The sequence below is a fragment of the Arachis ipaensis genome, chromosome B06, assembly GCF_000816755.2.
Source record: "Arachis ipaensis cultivar K30076 chromosome B06, Araip1.1, whole genome shotgun sequence".
Lineage (NCBI taxonomy): Eukaryota > Viridiplantae > Streptophyta > Magnoliopsida > Fabales > Fabaceae > Arachis > Arachis ipaensis.
In genome coordinates, this window is record NC_029790.2 from 31,356,080 (window position 1) to 31,378,376 (window position 22,297).

Sequence of the window (22,297 nt, forward strand, 5' to 3'; positions counted from 1 at the left end):
TAGAACTTGAGTGTGAGAGAATTGTGTCAATCATGTGGAATTGGTGTATGTAATACTTTTAACTATAGTGGAAATTCCTTTATTGTTGTGGAGGAGACTGGACGTAGGTTGCATGTCACAAGGCAACCGAATCAAGATACATGCTGGTGTTAACTTTCTCTTCTCTGTTAAGCTCTGTTTTTTTGATATTCATGAGACAAAAACAAATTGTCTCATAAATTTTCGCTACTGAGTTTAAACAGAATCAGAATTCAAAGTTTGTTTTAAGAGGTTATTTCAGTAACTTAAAAGAAAGGCATAGATTCAATCCCCCTTCTCTAAGCCTACTACAACCTTTAGTTTTGAAAGGAAATTGAATTGAGGAAAAGTAGTCATTGAATATGTTTGTTATTGAAAGTAAATGGGACAAGAATGATTTTTTTGAAATAAGATTTTAAGTCTGATTGATTGTGGATATTACTAAGAATATGATGAGGGTTTCTAGCCTGGCAAGGATGGTGGTATAGTCCCGCTTGCTCAGTGCGTAAACCATTGTGCAGGGATGGTGGTTTTATCCCGCCTGTAGTGAGGACGGTGGTTTTATCCCGCTCACATATTGATGAATTGTTTAGCAAGGACAGTGGTGTGATTTCGCTTGCATAGTGTTATGTGTGCCCAGTAAGGATGGTGGTTTAATCCCACTTACTGTGGAGGCAAGGACGGTGGTTTAATCCCGCTTGCGTGTTCCGGACAAGGATGGTGGTTTAATCCCGCTTGTTTATGGAACCTACGGATAAGGATGGTGGTATGATCCCGCTTATCCGAGTCGGGTTTGGCAACATAACCAACGCATGAGCTCATGACCAATAGGAAAGACATTCATCATATGTATCTATGTGACATTATTTGCGTGTGCATATTGTACTCGATTTGCCTATGTGACTAATTATGTTTAATTGCGAAATGCTCTACTTGATGTAACTGCTTGATTGTGTTTGAACCTTCTTACTTGTGTTTGTGACTGAAAATTGGTTGGATTGTGGTGGATTGATTGTTGATTGAGTTGTTTGGGCCTAGGCCCGTGGTTGATTATGAGATGGGCCGAAGGCCGTGTTTGGTTTATGTTTTTGGTTTAGAAAAGTATGAAAAACTAAACTGGTTCAGCATAGACTTAATGAACCTATGCTTGGAACAGCTTGGTCATTCATGCTGTTTAGGAAAAACTTTCAAAGAGGCTTTTGAATTTTTGAAGAAATAACAGTTTTATATTAAGTATTGATTTTTGCATGGCATGTATGAATGTATGTTATCAATTAAAAAGTCTTTCGAGTGGTTATACGGTTTAAGTTTTAAACAGGCTCATATTTTAGTATTAAATATTTTAAGAGTCGTCGTAATACCCAATCTATCAGAGTGGCGCAACCGGAAGCGTGACATTTTAATAGTTAGGGTGTTACAGAGATTGTTTCATCGTTGTCCGTTATGGGAGGTATATGATTTCTTATGTTTTTTTATGATAAATGTTATGCATCTTATGTGAAAAGGCTAAAATTTTCCTCGGATTCATGAATGTAGAAGAAAGAAGGTTAAATTGAGGTGTGATTATTTCATTTGGGTTGATGAAGTTGTTGATGCTCGAAAATATTAGAGGATTCATGAGCAGAGTGAAGAAAGCAAATAGAAGGTGAAAGAAGAGATGAAGAAGATGTTACAGATAATTGATGGGATTAATCAAGAATTGAAGAGCATTAGAAATTGGGTTCAGTGTGTATGAAGTTGAGAAGAAAGGGAAGAGAATGAAGAGACGTTGTAACTTGTAACTCTTTTTCTTTCTTATTCTAATTTAACAAATTCAATAATTTAACAATTATTTTCTACTGTGTTATTAAAAGGGCCACGTCACACAATGCACAGTATCATCATGGCAAATAAGCTGCTACCTGGCAGCAAGCCAGCAACTATTGCTGGAAAAAGTTACTAAGACAATAAAAGGGTAGAAATGACTAACAGATTTGATATTGGTGTGTACACATGACTCATTAAATAATTGAAATGTACATCTGTCTACCGTGTGAATATTCATGTGTACCTTTGATTCCTCCCTATACAAAAGCTTATCCAAAGTGTGGAGTTTTATGTGTTAGAATATATCCAATTTCTTAGGCAACAGGTACTATTAGCTTGTGAAGGATCATAGATTAGAAAAAAAAATCCCTCTGATGAAGAAGAACACTAGCACTGGTTTTGAGATCCAAGAATGAAAGTTAAGAATGTGGTAACATTGAATGAAGAGTGAAAACTAACCCTCTTAAGAAGCTATTTGCAAGAGGACATAGTCAACAACATTAGGGTCATTTCTTCCACCTAATGATAATCTTGGAGAGGATAGGATTCTATGATTTCAACATAAGATAGGGATTTCTTGGTTAGAAGTGCTTACAAAGCATTAACCAATTATGGAGGAGTACATGAATATATGTGGGATAATATTTGGAGTTGACAAGGGCCATAATGCATAAAATATTTTCTATGGCTTGTCTCACATAAAAAACTCAAAAGAGACAATTTTTTGTCCTAATCTCTCATGTCATATATGTAGAAATTTAAAATAGTTAATGATTCATGTGCTCTGGGAATAAATAATACTCGTTTATTTAAATTTTGTTGGAAAAAAATTTAGTGAAAATATTCCAAAAAAAGAAAATATTGTTTGAATTTAAGCACCTAGTATATAATTATACATATTACTTTATTACTGAATATTCTTATATTTGTTTAGTAAATATAAAGATAAATATTGTTTAGAAAAAAATTATAAAAAAAATCTGATATATAAAAATTCATGTAAAAATTATCATAACATATTTTCTATCCTTATTTTAAGCTTTTAATTAAACATAAATAAACTATAAAATTATATTGGGTAAAGTATTAAATTGGTCCCTTATATTTGGGTGTAATCTTTTTTTGGTCCTTAAAGTTTAAAGTATTCTATTTGAATTCAAAAAAATTTCATTTAGCTTTAATGTAGTTCCACCGTGAGATCAAAGTTAAATAATTAACGAAATGTCCTACATGACAGCAGTACAAGAACAAAGTCGATAATCTGGAGAATAAGTACAAACTCTAGAGGCACAAAATCAATCGTGGATGCATCAATACATTCTCCTTAATTCTATAGAAAATATTTCATTTAAATTATAAAAAAAATTATAAATAAATGTATTGATACATCCACAGTTGATTTTGTGCCTCTGGAGTTTGTACTTATTTTCTAGATTATCGACCTTATTTTTGTACTGTTGTCATGTAGGACATTTCATCAATTATTTAACTTTGATCTCACGGTGGGACTACATTGAAGCTAAATGAAACTTTTTTGGATTCAAATATGACACTTTAAACTTCAAGGATTAAAACATGATTACGTCTAATCGTAGGGGACCAATTTAGTACTTTATCCAATTATATTTTTGAAAAGAGAGGCCAAACTATAAAATTTAGGAGGGGCCAAAAATAAAATTAAATAAATTTTTATTTTGAAATTTCTTAGGTTAGGGGGCCACTACCTCCTTTTACTACTATGAAGCTCCATCCTTGTTTGAAACTGTCTAAAAGCATAAAAACTTTGGTCAAAAAACATCCTTTCTTGCGATCTTAATTTTTTTTAAGTTCTTTTTGATGTTTGGATTCGCTTGAACCTCTCAACAGACTTTGGACACACTAAAAAGTACCATGGCAGACTCATTTCAAGTTCACCTATTGGTAGATTGGAGATGGAGAAATAAAAAAATTTTCTCTCTTCTCTTCAAAAGGCTAACTAACTCAAACTAAGTCATTCTCTCCTATATCCATTCTATCCTCACAGTATATCATAAGAACTTTTTTATAAATGTAAGAACTTTTTTATAAATGTAGTCCCAAAAGACAGGAAGTACATGTTGCCTAGCAACCATCTCCTGAAAATTGGGATAAAGTTAATACAGATAGAGTATTCTTAGATAATTCGAAAAATGCAAGTTGTGGAGGAATTTTCCATAATCATCAAGGTAGATGGACAGAGGGATACATGGCAAATCTGGGAGGGTATACAGCTTTCAAACTTAGCAAAAACATCTTGGGACTTGGGGTTTAATAAATTGATCATAGATCATATTCAAAGGCAACTATTATGACTGTAACAAAAAGAGAAAAACTAGCAGAACACCCAGATGATATTGTTAGATATATCTCCCTTTATCACATAAGTAAGTGGGAATTAAAATTCTAACATAGACATAGGGAGAGTAATAGATGCACTGATTGATAAGCAAATTTGTAGATACTTCAGCTAGTAATATGAGGCTCATTATTGATGATGATCGTAGAAGGATCACCTTATCCGAACCGTAGTTGATTTGTAATTTTAAGCTTAGGCCTAAATTAATAGTTAAATTCGTTCCTGAAAGATCATTCGATCTCCATTTTGGTCTCCAAAAGATTAAATTAATCAAAGTAGTCTCCAAAAGATAACTGCGTTGGTGGAGTTCATCCTATCGTCATCTCAGTGGCTGACGTTGTAAAATTCCGGATTTTAAAAAGTTATTAATAAATTATTTATGATGTATTATGTTTATTTAAGATGATATTTTTAGAAAATTTTATATAAAAGTTGGGTAAATTCTTATTTATTATTTAGAGCTTTTATAATTGAAAAAAATAGTGAATATCTTATATGCCTTAATTTTAAATATTCAGATTTTAACCTTACTTTAAAAATAAAGGAAAATTAATTTACTTATCTCCAATTTTTATTAAATTAGCATTTGAATGAAAATGAATTACAAATTATATTTGAAAGATATTTTAAAGATGGATATTTTATATTTAATTGGAGTATTTAATTTATTATTTTATCTTTTATTTATTTTATAAAATTACATCATTACCCTCTATTTTTATTAAAATTTTCTAATCTAACCCAAACCCTAACTTTACTCTACCTTAACCCTAACTAAACTACACCCACTCCCCCCCGGTGCCGGTCACAGACCAACGCACACACACACGCTTCGAAAAAGAAAGGAAAGAAAGGAAGAAAGGAAAGAAAGAAAGAAAAGAAGAAAGAGAGAGGGAAAGGAGGATCCGAGAAGGAGGGGGCGCCGAGGATGAGGGAACGCCAGGGGAGGTGGAGCTCGCCATCGTCACTGTGCCTTGCTACATGCGCTGCCATCGTCGTCCAGGGAGCCACCACCTTTGTTCGTCGTTGCCGTTCGCCCTCACCATGCCGCCCTTATCCTTAAGTTCACGAAGAGAGAGAGACTGACAGAAGGGAGTGGCGCGCACGGGAGAGGAAGAACTGCCTCGCATCCGCCGTCGTCTTCGCGGGCTCGTGTTGCCGCGGTCGCCCTCGCCGTGGAGCCGTCGCCGCCACTGTTGTACCCGCGTCGTCGTCGTCCTTGTCATGGATTCAGTCGCCGTCACTTATAGCGGAGCCAGAGGAAAAGAGAGAGCTCAGGAGCAGAGGGAGAGAGGGGAGATCCGTGCTCAGCCACCGCCGCGCCGCTGCTGTCGCTGAGATCTACTGTCGGTAAGGGTTTCGAGTTTGGCTTTCATTTCTTTTGAGATTCCGGGAATTTTATTGTTGCTACATGTGGTTTTAGTCGCTGTCGCCGGAGTCTGGTCGCCGCTGCCGCGTGAGATGGTTGCCGGGACTGCCGCCGAACTGGTTCAGAGACCACCGCTACTTTGTTTTGTCAATTCAGTAAGTATTTATGTTTCAAAAACCCCGTGTTAGTGTTCTGTTACACGTCATTAAGGTCTTTGCGATATTAGTGATTTTAGGAGTTAGTAACCAAGGTTGCATGTTGTGTTTTAAAGCTGTTTATGCTATGACAAAAGGAGGCATGCTGTGTTTTGGAGCTGCCATTGATTTCGGGTCGAGACGAAAAGCAATTCTCTAACGCATTTGGTTGTGGGTTCGCTTGCTGAGGTAGGGGATTTTATAAAATCTAATTTATTAAAATTAGAATTGTTATAAATTGATATGTTGTGTAAAATGCATTTCTGTTGATTTTGTAAGTCTTATGAATTGTCTGAATTGTCTTGGGTGGATATGGTTGACTGTTTGATTGAAATATTGTTTGATTTTGTTAAATTGGGAATTTCTGGTTGGTTGGATATTAAAATGATTTCCATATTTGAAAGTCTGAATTTTGTTTATTGGAAACTGATTTGGTTTTGAACTCGTTGGAAAGGATTGAGGAATGGTTCGGTTGGGAACCGAAGAGGGTGGCAAAGTCCAAGTTTTAGGGAAAATGCTGCCGAATTTTCTATAAAATCTGAAACCTTGTTGAAATGTTATTTAGAAAAGTTTAATTTTGAGGAATCGTATTATTTGATTTATTAAGGAAATAGTTACGTTTTGAATTTAATTTATTTGACAAAAACATGTCTTGAGTTCGAGTTATTCAGAAAAGAATTACTTTACAATTTTAAAGCACTTAAGGAAAGTATTATGTTTTAAGATCGATTTTATATATAAAAAGAGTTTTATATTTTGAATTGGACTTAAGGAATTCGTTCAGAGGAGCTTTAATAACTTTACAAGAAAAGGGACTTTGATGGAATGACGTCATTTTGTGATGTTTTTGAAAAAGGTTGAAAGAATTGGTTTCTAAGAAATTGAGATTGGTTTTAGATTTTAAACTTGGTTTGGATTTACATGATTTGGTTTAGAAACTTCCTTTGAATAACTCAATTTAAGGAAACAATGATTTTTAAGAATCTTAACTGAATTTATGGAAATGAGGTCGGTTGTTTTTCCCCTAAAGTCTTGAGACTCTGTTGAGGAATTTTATGACCAAATTCTGACTTAGAATGAATGATTTTGAGTTTTCAGAAGAAAATTTAAATGTGGCTTTGTTTTGAAAGGAAATTGAATTGAGGAAAAGTGGTCATTGAATATGTTTGGTGAAAGTAGCTTGGACTTGGGCTAGTATTGAAGAGCATACTTGGGAGCTTGAGTCAGATATGCAGAAGGACTACCTACACCTCTTTTCAGGTAACTAACTCTGAATTTTGAGGACAAAATTCTTAATTAGGTGGGTAGGATGTAAATTCCGCTAAAATTAGTAAATAATTAGTCAATAAATTAAATTTTAATTAGGAAAATTAAAAATATAAATCTAATATCAAAATAGGATAGAGCTCTTCAAAACAAGAATTTTGACACCAATTTCAAAAAATTTGGCCCAAAATTGGACCGGATGGGCCGAACTGGTTGAACCGGATCCAAACCGAGCCCGTGAGTCCAACCGGACCCATAATGGGCAGAAGCACCTCCTTCCCCATTCAGCTTAGAAACACGCTGAAATAGCAAAGGGGAGAGGAGAGCTCCCTAACCCTCACTCCCACTTCCATCTGCCATAACTTCTCTGTTCGAGCTCCGATCACCACACCGTTTGCAGCCACGCGTCCAGTGCGTCGAACTCTACATTTCTATTAGATCAATTTCATGGGTAAGTGATGAATGATAACTCTTGACGGTTTAGAATTTTCTCAAATGAATGAATTCTCGTTGTAAAATATAGTTTCCAAACCAATCAATAATCCTTTCATACAAAAATATTGGTTGTCACAATTAACAAACCCCAAATAAGAATTAACCGAAGTATTTGAACTCCGGGTCGTCTCACAAGAAATTTCAATGAAGTGTATGATTATTGGCTATGAAAATGCAAGGGGGGGTTTGGTTTATAAGAGGGATAATAAAATAAATGACAAGAAAAGTAAATCAAGCAATTAAAGGAAGCAATTAATAAAGAGAGACATTCATGGCAAGGTTTGAGATCATAGGATTTCTATCCTAGTCATGCAATGATCAATTCATCTTATTTAGTCAACTTCAACACAAAGGGAGAAAGTCAAACAAGACTAATCAATCATACCACAATAATAACAAGAATTTATCTTATTACGTCATCTCCAACATTGGAAGAAGGTATCATATTATCTTCCATAAGAGAAAGTCTAATAAGACTAGTTAATCTCAATCCAAAAGTCCTAATCAATTTACTAATTAAATTAGCAAAAGATTAGTGTCAATGGAAACAATATTAGCTAACAACTCTAGATCACCAACATGAGTTGGGTTTTCATGACTCAAGATTGCCTAATTACTCTCTCCAAGCCAAGAATGCTCAAAAATCTACTCTAACATCCAACCAAGCATTTTGTCAAACACTTGGAAGGCATAAAAGGAAAGTATAATAAATGACAAGAAATAGTAAAATCTACCAACTACAAATTGCAAGGAAAGTAAATCACAACTCAAATCAACAATTAAAAGAACATCAAACATTAAATTGCATTAAAAGAGATCTAAATCCAACATGAGTATCCATGAACATAAAAGAGAGCATAAAAGGGAAATTAACACTACAAATCATGAGAATAAAAGAGTAGAATCAAGAATCCATAAAAGAAACAAGATGGAAACATGTAATTGAACCTAATTCTAAGAGAGACTAACCTAACCTAATTCTAGAGAGAAGATGGAGCTTCTCTCTCTAGAAACTACTTTACATGATGTTAAAACTACCAACAATTGCTCTCCCCTTGTCCAAGCTTGAATTCTACATGAAATAGCATTAGAAATAAGTTGGGTTGGGCCCAAAGTGCTTCAGAAATCGCTGGGGGCGATTTCACTTTAGTGGACCACGTGCTCAATCGGCGCGCACGCGTACATGGCGCGTGCGTGCCCCTTAATGCGAAGCAACATATAGCAAATTTTATATCATTTTGAAGCCCCTGATGTTAGCTTTCCAACGCAACTGGAACCGCCTCATTTGGACCTCTGTAGCTCATGTTATGGTCGATTGAGTGCGAAGAGGTCAGGCTTGACAGCTTTACGGTTCCTTCATTTCTTCATGAGTTCTCCCACTTTGCATGCTTCTCTCCTCACTTCTTCCATCCAATACTTGCCTTATGATCCTGAAATTACTCAACAAACATATCAAGGCATCGAATGGGATTAAAGTGAATTAAATTTAGCTATTTTAAGGCCTAAAAAGCATGTTTTCACATTTAAGCAAAAATCAAGGGAGAATTGTAAAACCATACTATTTTATTAAATAAATGTGAGAAAAGGTGATAAAATCCTCCAAATTAAGTACAAGATAAATCACAAAATCGGGGTTTATCAGTAAGCCAGAATCCCATCTCAGATTCTCTACCCCCTTTTGATTTGTGAAATTGATCCCTTATAATGAGATTTTGCCAAATTTGGTGTTCTAGGTTCGATTTAGCTTGCGGAGCTTATCGGGTTTGAGTTACTTTGCACATGGGTAAGGTGAAGAAACCAAAACCCTATCTAAAATTCTGAATTTGTGCATTAGAGATTGAGTTGGGTATATATATGTGTTGTATATTTGTATTAGGTGGTGTGTTGTAATTGGAACTTGGCATTGTGGTGGCCTTGGTATTTGTTTTGAGTTGTGAGGGCTGTGTGTATAGCTTGAGCGGCTGCCTTGGATCAAACGTAGTGATCGGTCAAGGTATAGTTTAGGTTTCGCGTATTTAATATGTAAGGCTCTGTGAAAACTTAGGCTAGAAAACTATAGGATAAGTTGAAGTAGTTAAATGTGTTAAATGATTAGTCTTTATGATATTGATGGATGAATTGATGTTGAGCATATATATATATATATATATGCTAGTATAATAATGATGATTGGAGGATTTATGATCATGGTAATATAATGATATGGTTGAGATTGAGTGGTGTTTATTTGAATTTGTTGGTATTGATATATGAATAATGATGTGATGATGGTTGGAGTCTTTTGTGGTGATGACAATATGTATATATAGAATAATATGTTAGTTTGTGATTAAAACTTGTAGAGTTGGATTGAAATGAGATGTTAATGAACTAAGAAAATGATAGGATTGCAAGGATTGTTGTGCTATTGTTGAGGGTAAATATATTGATGGTTATGAATATGTTGAATTGAGTGGGAATGAATTTTGAAAAGAAAATGAGGTTTTGAAGTTTTTGAAAAAAACTTGGTTTTTGGCCGAACTTCGGCGGTTCATAACTGGAGTTTCAAATTTTGGTTGGAATTGGAATTTATCTCAACTCAAAGATGGTTTTGCAAGCTTTTGAACGGTATAAATTCTATGAAAAACGGAATTTTGTAGCAAAAGTTATGAACATCGAAAGTTTGGGTGTGAATTATGTATTATGCAGGTGGATATAACAACCTTCTGGAAAAATTGTGTTTTGTTGAACAACGTATGCCCACGCGTACGGGTGGCCCACGCGTACGCGTGGCATGGAATTTTAAACTGCACATGCGCGAGTAGCCCATGCGTGCGCGTGATGAGCCAACATGCATGCCACGCGTACGCATGACCCACGCGTACGTGTGACATGATGTTCTCACCTACGCGTACGCATGGTAAGGGGATGCATGCGCGTGCTACCTTTTTATACTCCCACGTGTATGCGTGGCCATGCGTGGCCCACGCGTACGTGTGGCCCCTGTTTCATGCAAAACTGGATTTTTTGTGTTTTAAACCAGATTTTAGACTTCTAAACTTCTATTTTCATCTTTTTAGCCATAAAGTATAATAATAAGTCTAGTAGCTAGTTGAAGCTAGGGAAATAAGGTAACTTGGGGATAAAGAAAGAGGTAAACATGATGAGATATAAGAAAGGGATGTGGATGTTAAATGAAGTTATGATGCCATGGCTTTGATGAATGATTATATAATGATTATGAATATTAAACGGTTTATGAATTGATGATATCTGAGATACGAGTTTTTCTGGGTAACAGAACCGTGGCTTGCCACCACGTGTTCCAGGTTGAAACTCGATACTTTGTTGACCCTACATCGTAAGGGTGACCGGGCACGTATAAATTTTCGGGAATGGATATCCCCCATTGAGTGATATATAAATGAATGAATGATTGTATAAATGATGAATGAATGAGAAATCTATGCATAAACTCATGGGGATGCGCGACGAAGGACAGTCTAAGATTTTCGAACTTGCGGGTTGGCTGGATAACCGATAAATGAGCCTCATCAGCCATAGGACAGGCATACATCATGTGCATTTGTTTGTTTTGTCTGCTATGCACTACCTGGGATTGCCTAACTGAATATATATCATGCTACCTATTATATTTGCTACTTGTACTATCTGTTTCCTACTTGTGCGTGACATTGTTTGATTGCTTGTCTCTGCTAAATCAATGGTAATGGAGGAGCCGAGGAAAGGTGGATTTGTTTGATGTTAATGTTAGGATTTAGAGTAGGCAGGTTTAGAACTTTTAGGTCACCTAACCCCTCTTATGGCTTCTGCTTAGAGTTTAAGTTTTATAATTGTATGCTGGAGTTCTAGGATTGCCTTTGGCATTCCCAGGACCTTATATATTATGTGCGTGGAATCTTTACCATACTGAGAACCTCGGGTTCTCATCCCATACTGTGTTGTTGTTTTCAGATGCAGGTCAAGAGGCTCCTCGCTAAGCGTCTGGATTCCTGAAGTGGAGTATTCTCTAGGTTATTTTGAGTTTCAGTTCGTATATATATATGTACTTAGCTTTCTCTCCAAGAAACTTGATTATTTTGTTCTCATAGAGGTTAAAAGAGAGTTAGGGCCTTATTTCTGCATTTTGGGATACTTATATATATGTATATATATGTAAATATTTTCCGGCCAGCCTTGGCTTCGCAGGCTGAGCCAGGAGCTAGTTTCACTGTATTCTTGGCTCTCTTTTCACTCTTTTGTTTATTCATATCTTTAACCTTTAGGTTTCTTAGCACACAAGTAATTCCGTCCTCTGAGTGTTGTGCTTTTTATTTTGCGATTTTGCTTTACCCATTTTTCAAGGCTCTTAGTATATGATATTTTTCCACTATTATACGTATGTATTTACTGATTAGAGGTCCGTAACACCACACTATCTCTATTATATGACTTAAGCGTAAAGCTCTGTTTAGTAGGGTGTTACATTATGCTTTACATCTAGGATGTAAAACAGAGGTGGTGGGTATTACGATATCTAAATAAAAAAAATATATAATAATATATAACAAGGATATAGTATACTATGAGTCTTGAAAAACGGGTAAAGCAAAATCGCAAAATAAAAAGTGCAACACTCAGAAAATGGAATTACTTGCGTGCTAAGAAACCTGAAGGTTATAGATATGAATAAGCGAAAGAGTGAATAGAGAGCCAAGAATACAGCATAACTAGCTCCTGACTCAGCCTGAGAAGCCAAGGCTGGCCGGAGAATATTTACATACATATACAAGTATTCCAAAACACCCAAAATACAAAAACAAGGCCCTAGCTCTCCTGTAACCTCTATGAGGGACAAAATAATCAAGTTTCTTGGAGAGAAAGCTAAGTACATATATACATAAACTGATAAACACAAGAACCCAAGAACCGCTTCACTTCAAGGATCCAGACGCCTAGCGAGGAGCCTCTCGACCTGCATTTGAAACAACAACACAGTATGGGGTGAGAACCAAGGGTTCTCAGCATGGTAAAGATGCCACGTATATAATATATAAGGTCCTGGGAATGCCAGAGGTAATCCTAGAACCCCGACAGTTAGTTATATAACTTAAATTCTAAACAGAAGCCATAAAAAGGTAGGTGTTCTAAGGAAATCTAAACTTACTTACTTAAACCTAACTTTTTCACTAACCATTCCACCTTTCCTCCGCTCCTTCATCACCAATGATTTAACAGAGACAAACAACCAAACAATTTCAGGCACAAGTAGAAAATATGTAGTGCAGGTAGCAAATATAACAATTAGCATAATATATATTCAGGTAGGCAGTCCCAAGTAATGCAAAGCAAACAAAACAAACAGAATGCACATGATGTTTGCCTGTCCTATGGCTGATGAGGCTAATCTTTCGGTTATCCAGCCAACCTGACAAGTCCAAAAACCTTACACTGTCCTTTGTCACGCATCCCCATGAGTTTATGCATAGTTTTTCATATTTCAATCATAATTCATACATTCATTAACATATAATTTACTCAATGGGGGATATCCATTCCTGGGAATTTATATGTGCCTGGTCACCCTTATGACGTAGGATCAACAGAGTATCGGGTTTTAACCTAGAACACGTGGTGGCAAGCCACGGTTCTGTTACCCAAGGAAACTCGTATCTCAGATATCATTAAATACATAAGCCGTTTAATATTCATAATCATGATATAATCATTCATCATAGCCATGGCACCATAACTTCATTTAACATCTACATCTTTTTTTTTTGTAACTCATCATGTTTACCCCTTTCTTCATCTCCAAGTTACCTCAATTTTCTAGCTTCAACTAGCTACTAGGCTTAGTATTATACTTTATGACTAAAAGGATGAAAATAGAGGTTTAGAAGTCTAAAATCTGGTTTAAAATACAAAAAATCCAGTTTTGCAGGAAACAGGGGCCACGCGTACGCGTGGGAGTATAAAAAGGCAGCTCGCACGCGCATTCCCTTACCATGCGTACGCGTGGTCATACATGCTGATTCATTACGCGTATGCATGGGGCTACTCGCGCACGCGCAGTTTAAAATTCCATGCCACGCATATGCGTGTGTGTACGTTTTTCCAAAAAATATCAGATTGCCCAGAAAGCTGCAAAACCAAAATGTAGTCACCTGCATAATACATATTTCACACCAAAACTTCCGACGTTCATAACTTTCTCTAAAAAATTCCATTTTTCACAAAATTTATATCGTTTAAAAGCTTGTAAAACCTTCTTTGAGTTGAAATAAATTCCATTCCCAACCAAAATTTGAGGCTCCAGTTATAAACTGCCGATGTTCGGCCGAAAACCAAGTTTTTCAAAAGCTTCAAAACCTCATTTTCTTTTCAAAACTCAATCCCACTCAATTCAACATACTCATAACCATCAATATAACTTACCCTCAACAATAGCACAATAATCCTTGCAATCCTATTACTTCCTTAGCCCATTAACATCTCATTTCAACCCAATCTTTACAAGTTTTAATCACAAACTAACATATCAATCTATATACATATCTATATATACATAACCTCAAACCAAACACTTATTACCTAGTCAACAAGATTCATCAATCAACCACCTCAAACTCATATTCATCATCATACATTAGCAACATCATTAACTCATCATCATTAATTCCAGCAAACTCATATTCATCATCATACATTAGCAACATCATTAACTCATCATCATTAATTCCAATACCAACATCCGTATCAAACCAAAACCCAACGTTGTTCAAGATGTATCAATAAAGCACTAAGCCATTCACATATTCAAACATTCATTCCTATCCTACGGTCAAGTAGCCTAAGTTTTCACAGAACATTATATATTAACTACGCGAAACCTAAACTATACCTTGGCCGATTTTCGCGTATTTATCCAAGGTAACCCACAAATCAAAGTTGTAAGCCTCAACCGCCAAAAATTCAGCAACTAGAACTCTCACCAAGCTTCTAATTAAGCTTCCCACATATCCAATTGCCTCATATCACATATTTACATGCACCTAACATAATTATCACAAGCATATTCCCAAAATTCAATACCCAAAATACCAAATTAATGAATCAACTAGAGTTTTAGGATTCTCACCTTACCAACGGAAAATTGGGACAAGACCCGGCAAGTCCACCAAGTTAATTTGATCCTAAACACCGAAATTGAATAATTTTCAACATAATTGCTCATACATTTTCGAAATTGGGGGAAGTGGCTGAGAAGAGAATAGTGAGTTACCTACCAAATTGTTCCATGGGTTTTGTAGAGCTCATCATGGTGAACGTGTGGTCGTAAACGGTTCATCAATCCGAGCTCCGGATAAAAAGTTATTGAGAAATGAAATTTGAGTGAGGGTTTGGAAACTTTGGAGTTCTTCCTCCTCTTTAGTTGCTGCCCAGCGTGAATGAGGAAGAGAATGGAAAGAGGGAGCTGTACCCTCACTTAATGGGTGGGCTTAGTTGGGCCTTGGGCCCATTTTGGGTCCAGTTTAACCGATTTGGCCCGTCCGGCCTAATCTTGGGCCAAATTCTTTGAAATTAGTGTCAAAATTCTTGTTGTGAAGAGCTCTATCTTATTGTAATATTAGATTTACATTTTTAATTTTCCTAGTTAAAATTCGACTTATTGACTAATTATTTACTAATTTTACGGGGTTTACATCCTACCCACCTAATTAGGAATTTTTAATCACTGTACTTTAAAAACGGTTTTGTTCTCGTATCTTATTATAGCAATTCTGTAACCTTATAGTGAGAACTCTTTCAAGGACGATGTTCTCACTCCCCTATAGGTTTTTCGCTTTTCAGGATATGGGTGACGGAGCTTCAGAAGAGTTATATTCATTTTCTATTTATTCAAAATTATTTTGTTTATCTTAGTTTTTATTTTTCCCTCGCCTTTATTTCTAGCAATTTTTGCAAGAGGGATATAAATTTTGATATGTGAAGTTTGTATATTGGTATGATGTATATATATAAATGTATCCTTTGTACATATTGATATTTGTATGGATGTATATTATCTTATAAAAAGTCTTTTGGGTGGTAATACGACTTAAGTTTTAAACAGGCTCATATTTTAGTATTAAATGTTATAAGAGTGGTCGTAATACCCGAGCTATCAGAGTGGCGCAGCCGGAAACGTGACATTTTGATAGTTAGGGTGTTACATGTAATACTCCTTATTTTTGAAAAATTTAATCATGAATAAGTTATGTTTTATTTTATAAAATTGTGCTTTTTATTATAGAAATTATTTTTATCGAAGGTATTTAAATTAACTTTTATGATAATGAGTTTACATTTATTAAGAATCTTATTCTATTTAATTAGATATTTTACTTAATTGAAATTAATAATTTGGGTATTTTCTTAATTAAAACAACATAGCTTTGTTTTTTTTTTTTTTGCCCCCAAGTTTTGATATGACATTGTTTGATCTCCAAAATGGATATTCAAATGTTTCTCTCCAAAATGGATATTCAAATGTTTCTCTCCATCACCCCTTTCATAACAGCCATATCTCTATTTCGCTCCAAAACCTCTCATCTTCTCTCTTCTCTTTGAAGCCTTGCCCTAAGACACTCGTCTAAGATCTGAACTTGCCTGTGTACTTCACCATTCTATAAAGTGACATTTGTGGATGAGTTCACACAAACAGAGTGCAAAGTTAGAGGACTCATGGAGACCCAATGCTAGTGGAGGAAGGCATCGTAAAGGTGATAGGTAAAGATTTTTTTTCTGTCATTTTTTGTGGCTTTACAGTGTTCGTATATGTCGTTATATCTTTCTGAGTTTATTAGGACCATCGAGTAAGACTAGGGTTTGGAGTTTTAAATACATTTATCTGTTGATGTTGCTAATTAAGGTGTGATATTAGGAAAAACATTTTCGTTTTGATGATGGAATGACAAGTTTCAAGGTTATTTTGTTGTGAGTTTCTAGGATTGATGCATGTTTATTTTGGTGTTAGACCAGGATTGTGTGATGTGGGTTAACGTTTTGGTGTTATTCTATTTTATAGATGGAGGGTCCTCCTATGATTTTTGTGTTTCACCACGGTAAAAAGTTTAAAAAAGACCAGGGTGGATATCTGTATTATGAACCTATAACGCAGAGGCGTTGATGGAGGTTGAGGGTGACACACTTAATGTATTCTTTGTGAAGGTTATTATAAGGACATGGGATATGTTGAGGCCAAATGTTGGTGGAAGGCTCTTATGTTCCCCTTGAATTCAGGTTGAAGAGGGTGGTCATAGATGCCGATTTGATTGTAATGTGCAAGGATTGTAGGAGGAAGTTCAACTTGATCAACCTGTATTTTGAGCATGGTGTTTTAGAACCACTTGTTAACAACATGGAGGGAAATGTGGTAAAGAAGAAGCCATCCCAAACCAAGAAGCAGCTATCTCAGCCCACTAAGCTACCCTCTCAGCTGAAAGCATATTTTCAATCTTCTAAGCCATCATATTAGTCTACCAAGCTACCCTTTCAGCCCACCAAGCCACCTTTTCAGCTCACCAAATCAGCCCACTAAGCTAATAAGTTAGCCCAATAAGATACCCACTCATCTCATTAATTCATTAACTAAGCCCACTGGACCATTATCTTAGTCTACCAAAAAATCATCTCAGCCTACTAAAAGTCCTTCACAACCCAATAAACCATATACTCAGCCCATGAAGCCCACCTACCTCTCATCCTAACAAAGCTCCATGTCAGTCTAAGGGATCAACTCAGCCCTCAAGGAGTTCACATGGCACTCAGACCAAAAGAAAGACCAGTGGCACTACCACTACAAGATCTGAAAGGCATGTGAAACAATTGGAGGTTGAGGATGATAGTGATTTTCATGACTCCTATAAGAGTGCTAAAAACAGTCTTTACAAGCCTCCAAAGGTGCTAGGAGATGATGAATACAATAGTGACAGGTGATGTTGTGAACTGTACAACATTGAACAAAAAAGTTAAGGTGAAAAAGAAGCACATGCTTGGTAAAACCATATTATGGGATAAGAAAATAGATACTGATGATTCTAGCTATAAGGCTTCTGATAATGAAGAAGCTCTGATTTAGGTAATTGATTTATTCATTTTAGATTTTATAATAATTTATTTAGTCAACTGATTAACTAATTATCCCACTAAGTGATATGGCAAATCTAGAAGATGATGATGAACATGATGGTGACTTTGATGTTAACTCATGGCACCTAGAGAATTCAAGGAGGAATTAAACTCTAATAAGGAATCACCAACTATTTATCCTTAGTACAATGATAAAGCAAAGTTTGGGAATCTTAAATTTAAGGTTAGTATGATTTCAAGACAAAGTCTCATTTCATGCTAGCAACTAGAAACTATACAATTCAGTGGGGTAGTAATATTTTATTTACAAAGAATGATAAGGTTTGGGTTAGGGCTGTTTGTAAGACAGAGGGTTATCATTAGGCGGTTTACTATGCATGTAGCAAACAAGATGGTCCTGACAAACTAAAACACTAGTTGACAACCATACTTGTCCTAGAAGGCACAAAAATAGGGCAACTATACAACAGTGGACATTGAGTAAGCTTGTACCCAAGCTTAGGAAGCATGATACTATGAAACATGGTGAGATTTACAAGTGATTTATTAGAAAGTGTAGTGTAAATCTGAATCGCACCTGCTTCACTAGGGCATTGAAAGCTACTAGAAAAGTGGTAGAGGGTGATGAGATTGCTCAATATGGGTTGGTCTGGGATTATGCACATGAATTAATCACAATCAATCTCAAGTCTAGAGTTTAGGTTAGTGTCATCCTTATGCCCAAGGGTCCTCCTTAGTTTGAGAGATTCTATATGTGTCTTGATACGTGTAAAAAGGGGTTGAAGGCTGGGTATAGGCATATGATTGGATTAGATGGTGCTTTTCTTAAAACCTTACATGGTGAGCAAATACTGACTACTTGTGGCCATGATGCTAGCAATAAAGTCTTTGTGATTGCCTATGCAATTGTGGATGTTGAAAATAAATACAAGTATAAGTGATTTTTGAAACTACTACACTCAAACCTTGGTGACTACAAATAAGAACAAATGGTGCTTTATTTCAGACATACAGAAGGTGATGACTATTTCAATGCTCGATTCAATCTTATTAAGACTAATTTGATCTAATGAAACATTCCATTGGGACTTGTTTGATTTAATAAAAATCTTTAACGGGTTGATATGATTAACAATCTTTTCAAGTTTCTTGGTTCTAGTTAGGGTTTAATTCCAACAATACAGGAAGTGATGCCTGGTGTGTTTCACAGATTCTACATGTGGCAACTATGGCACAATTTTTTAAAGCAGTGGGGTAGTTGTGAGTTGAAGGATCTCGTTTGGGAATGTGGTAGATCAAAAGCAAATAATTTGTTTGATAGGAACATAAAAAAAGTTAAGCTAATTAACGAGCAGGCTTGGCAGTACCTTGACAAGTGGTCGAGGGGGCATGGACAAAAGCATATTCTAGTGAATTTCCAAAGGTGGATAATATATGCAATAATGCTTGGGAGTCATTCAATACAAAAATCAAGTATGAAAAGACCAAGCCTATTTTGATTTTAGCTGAAGAAGTGAGAAGAATAATTATGAGAAGTATGATAGACAACAAACAGAGGTTTGATCAATTATTAAGAGGACCAAATACCTATTTTGGTCCCTGAGATTCACGCGATTACTCAATTTGGTCCTTGAAATTCAAAATTACCTATACTAATCCTCTAGATTTAAGTTCGGGCACCAATATAGTCCCTCAACTTTTTCCGGCGATGACTAGGCAAACGGAGTGCTGAGATGGTACCCTCCCTGCCACGTTAGATGATGAGTAAACAACATCGTTTACCCTTGGCGCCCAAACAAGTCAGAAATGAAGCATAGTGGAGGTAGAGAAGAAGAAGAATACTTTATTTTGGGTCTCCATCATTTCTTCTCCCTTCGTATATAAAGCGACGACATTTATGACTTGTTTGGATGCCAAGGGTAAACGACGTCGTTTACTCATCATCCAGCGTGACAGAGAGGGTGTCATCTCAGCATTCCGTTTGTCTAATCATCGCCGAAAATAGTCGAGGGACCACATTGGTGCCTGGACTTAAATCTAGAGGACCAGTATAGATAATTTTGAATTTTAAGGACCAAAATGAATATTCGCGTAAATCTTAAGGACCAAAATGGGGGTTTAGTGGTCCAACAAAGCAGACTAGAAGTCATGACAAAGTTATCTAGTCAGTGGGCCCTTCAATGGTATGGTGATGACAAAGAGGTATTATATGAAGTTCATGGGTAGCCCATTAACATGGTGGTGGATACAAGAAAGCCCACTTGCACCTATAGGTTATGGCAACTCACAGCTAAATCATTCAACCATATTTTAACAATTGATCTCATTTATATCAACACATGTAACAAGTCTTGTACATGTATTTGACATGGATGCCATGTATGCATGCAATCTCAGCCGTACAAGATAAAAACGATAAAAGGGCTAAGGAGTACTACAATGAATGGTTGACAATGGATCCGTATAAGAAAACATACCATTTCCATGTCAATTCAGTCAAGGGACAAGATTTGTGAGGAAAAAACACCATCATTAGCTCTTATTTAAGTCGAAACCTAAAAGGTCTACCAAGAAAAATGAGAAAAGAAAAGGATGAACAGCTCTTCAAATCAAGAACAAAAATAAAGAGGAAGTACAATCCCATCAGGTGCATGTACTGTGGATAGATTATCCACAACAAAAGAGGTTGTACAAAGAAGAAGTAGGTGGATGTTAAGAAACAAGCTAGACAAATGCAGCTGTAGCTTGTACTTGTTAAAGAAGTTGCCCCTACTACAGGTGAACTAGACACTAACAATGATGGGCCAGCTCACACTGAACCTGCTCCATATGCACCATCTACCTTGCTAGGATTACATGTACTTCCACCACTAGTCTAGCCATAAATTGAGATCACAATCAACTAACTAGAAAGCTTCTCACCAACACAAGAGATCCAATAGCCCATTGACGTATGTGAGATTGTTTACTTAATAACTTACATTTAAATATCCTTTATGTCATTTGGTTGAATAATAACAATTTCTTCAATAGATTATGTAGGATGAAGTCAGGGGAATGCTATCCAAATTATAAGTAATTAAAGAAAATGTAAGAATACCCAAACCAGCTGCAGTTGCACCTGTAGCCATTTCTGCTGAGACAATCAAAGGAACAAGCTTTGGAAATGCTAAGAAGCTGGCTAGCTTCATGACATTTGTGCCAACTCTAGGCTTCAAGCATCCAAGAAAGAAAGATAAAATTACTTGATTAGGAATATGTGTTTTGTCTATGGTTGTTGTCTATTTTTTTATATAGGCTATGTAAACAATGTGGTTGATTGTCTTGTTTTGTTATGGAATTATGTTTAGCACTATTATGTGTAACACCCCATTACCCTAAGCCTTACCTCTAGCCGTAAAGAAAAGGATAACAAAGTGCCACGACAGTTCTAAAGCTTATAATATATAATATATGTCCAAGAATTTATATAATTAGAAGCCCGATGAAGGAATAAAACTCAAAGTCGCATAAAGCGGAATTACAATACGCGAAACGTTCACACACGATACTAAACGCGTAGGCATGGACAAAACAAAACATAATAAATATAGAACCTTGTCAATAGCTCCAGGATACACAAGGTAATAATAATTAAAGTAAACAAGATATATATAAGTATGATATACAAAAAGAGGACTAGTTACAGCCTGCGGAGTTTAGGCCGGCTAGTCAAACTGAATACAACAGAGTTTTGAAGTTTTAAAACAGCAACAACGTATCTCTCAAAGTTTTCAAAAATAAAGCCTCTAAGGTAACAAAGTTATAAAAATACAAAGGATGAGAGAGTAACTAAATCGAACATATCAAACTACAAAAAGTGATAAAAGATCCTCCGCTCTGTTACCATCTTGTAACTCACTGAGGTGGGTTACCACCTACATCTAAAAAACAACAACAGAATATGGTATGAGAACCGAAGGTTCTCAGTATGGTAACAGTGCCCAATATATAAGATGTAAGGTTCCTGGACGCCAAAGGCAATCCTAGAACTTGACATCGATACAGATATTCAAGCTTAACATAAATAAAGAACTTAAACCATAAACAGTAAATAGGGTTATCTAAACTTAGGAGATTTCTAACTAATACCAATCACACCGCTGTATCCCACAGCCTTCACCAACCTAACTACCGTGCGATCGCATCACCACCGCCTTTCGATCCTCCTCAACGCCAGACAAAATCCAGGTAATGCATGCAAGTAAAACACAATTAGTATACATATATAGCAGGTAAATCAACTAGCATTTAGGCATGTTATTCAAATAGGAATAACTCAAGTAATCAAAGCAAGCAAGCATGTAGAAAATGCATATGATGAATGTCTGTCCTATTGGCTGTGATATCACATGTCGGTTATAGTGCCAACCTGACACATCCTTTCGGATATAGCCTTTCTGCCACGCCTGGGATATAGGCCCTGCACACTCATGTAGCAGAGAATCTGCCACGCCAGGGATATAGACCCTGCACACTTATGCAGCAGAGAGGGTTATCAATCATCACCATATTCTCATCTCAAACTTTTCTCAACTCTCAAGTCTCAACATTTCAGGGATATAGTGTCTGACACACTCTTGTAGTAGAGAAAACTGTCACGCTAGGGATATAGTGTCCTGC

At 36.1% G+C, this 22,297-nt stretch overlaps 1 long non-coding RNA gene across 1 annotated transcript in view; it reads right to left on the reverse strand.

Annotated features, from left to right (window-relative positions):
• Positions 1,110-22,297, reverse strand: part of LOC110263279 — a 23,467-nt gene continuing 2,279 nt past the window's right edge. The window contains exon 2 of the long non-coding RNA XR_002348633.1: positions 1,110-1,202. This is a non-coding gene — a long non-coding RNA (uncharacterized LOC110263279). The remainder of the gene's footprint in view (positions 1,203-22,297) is intronic.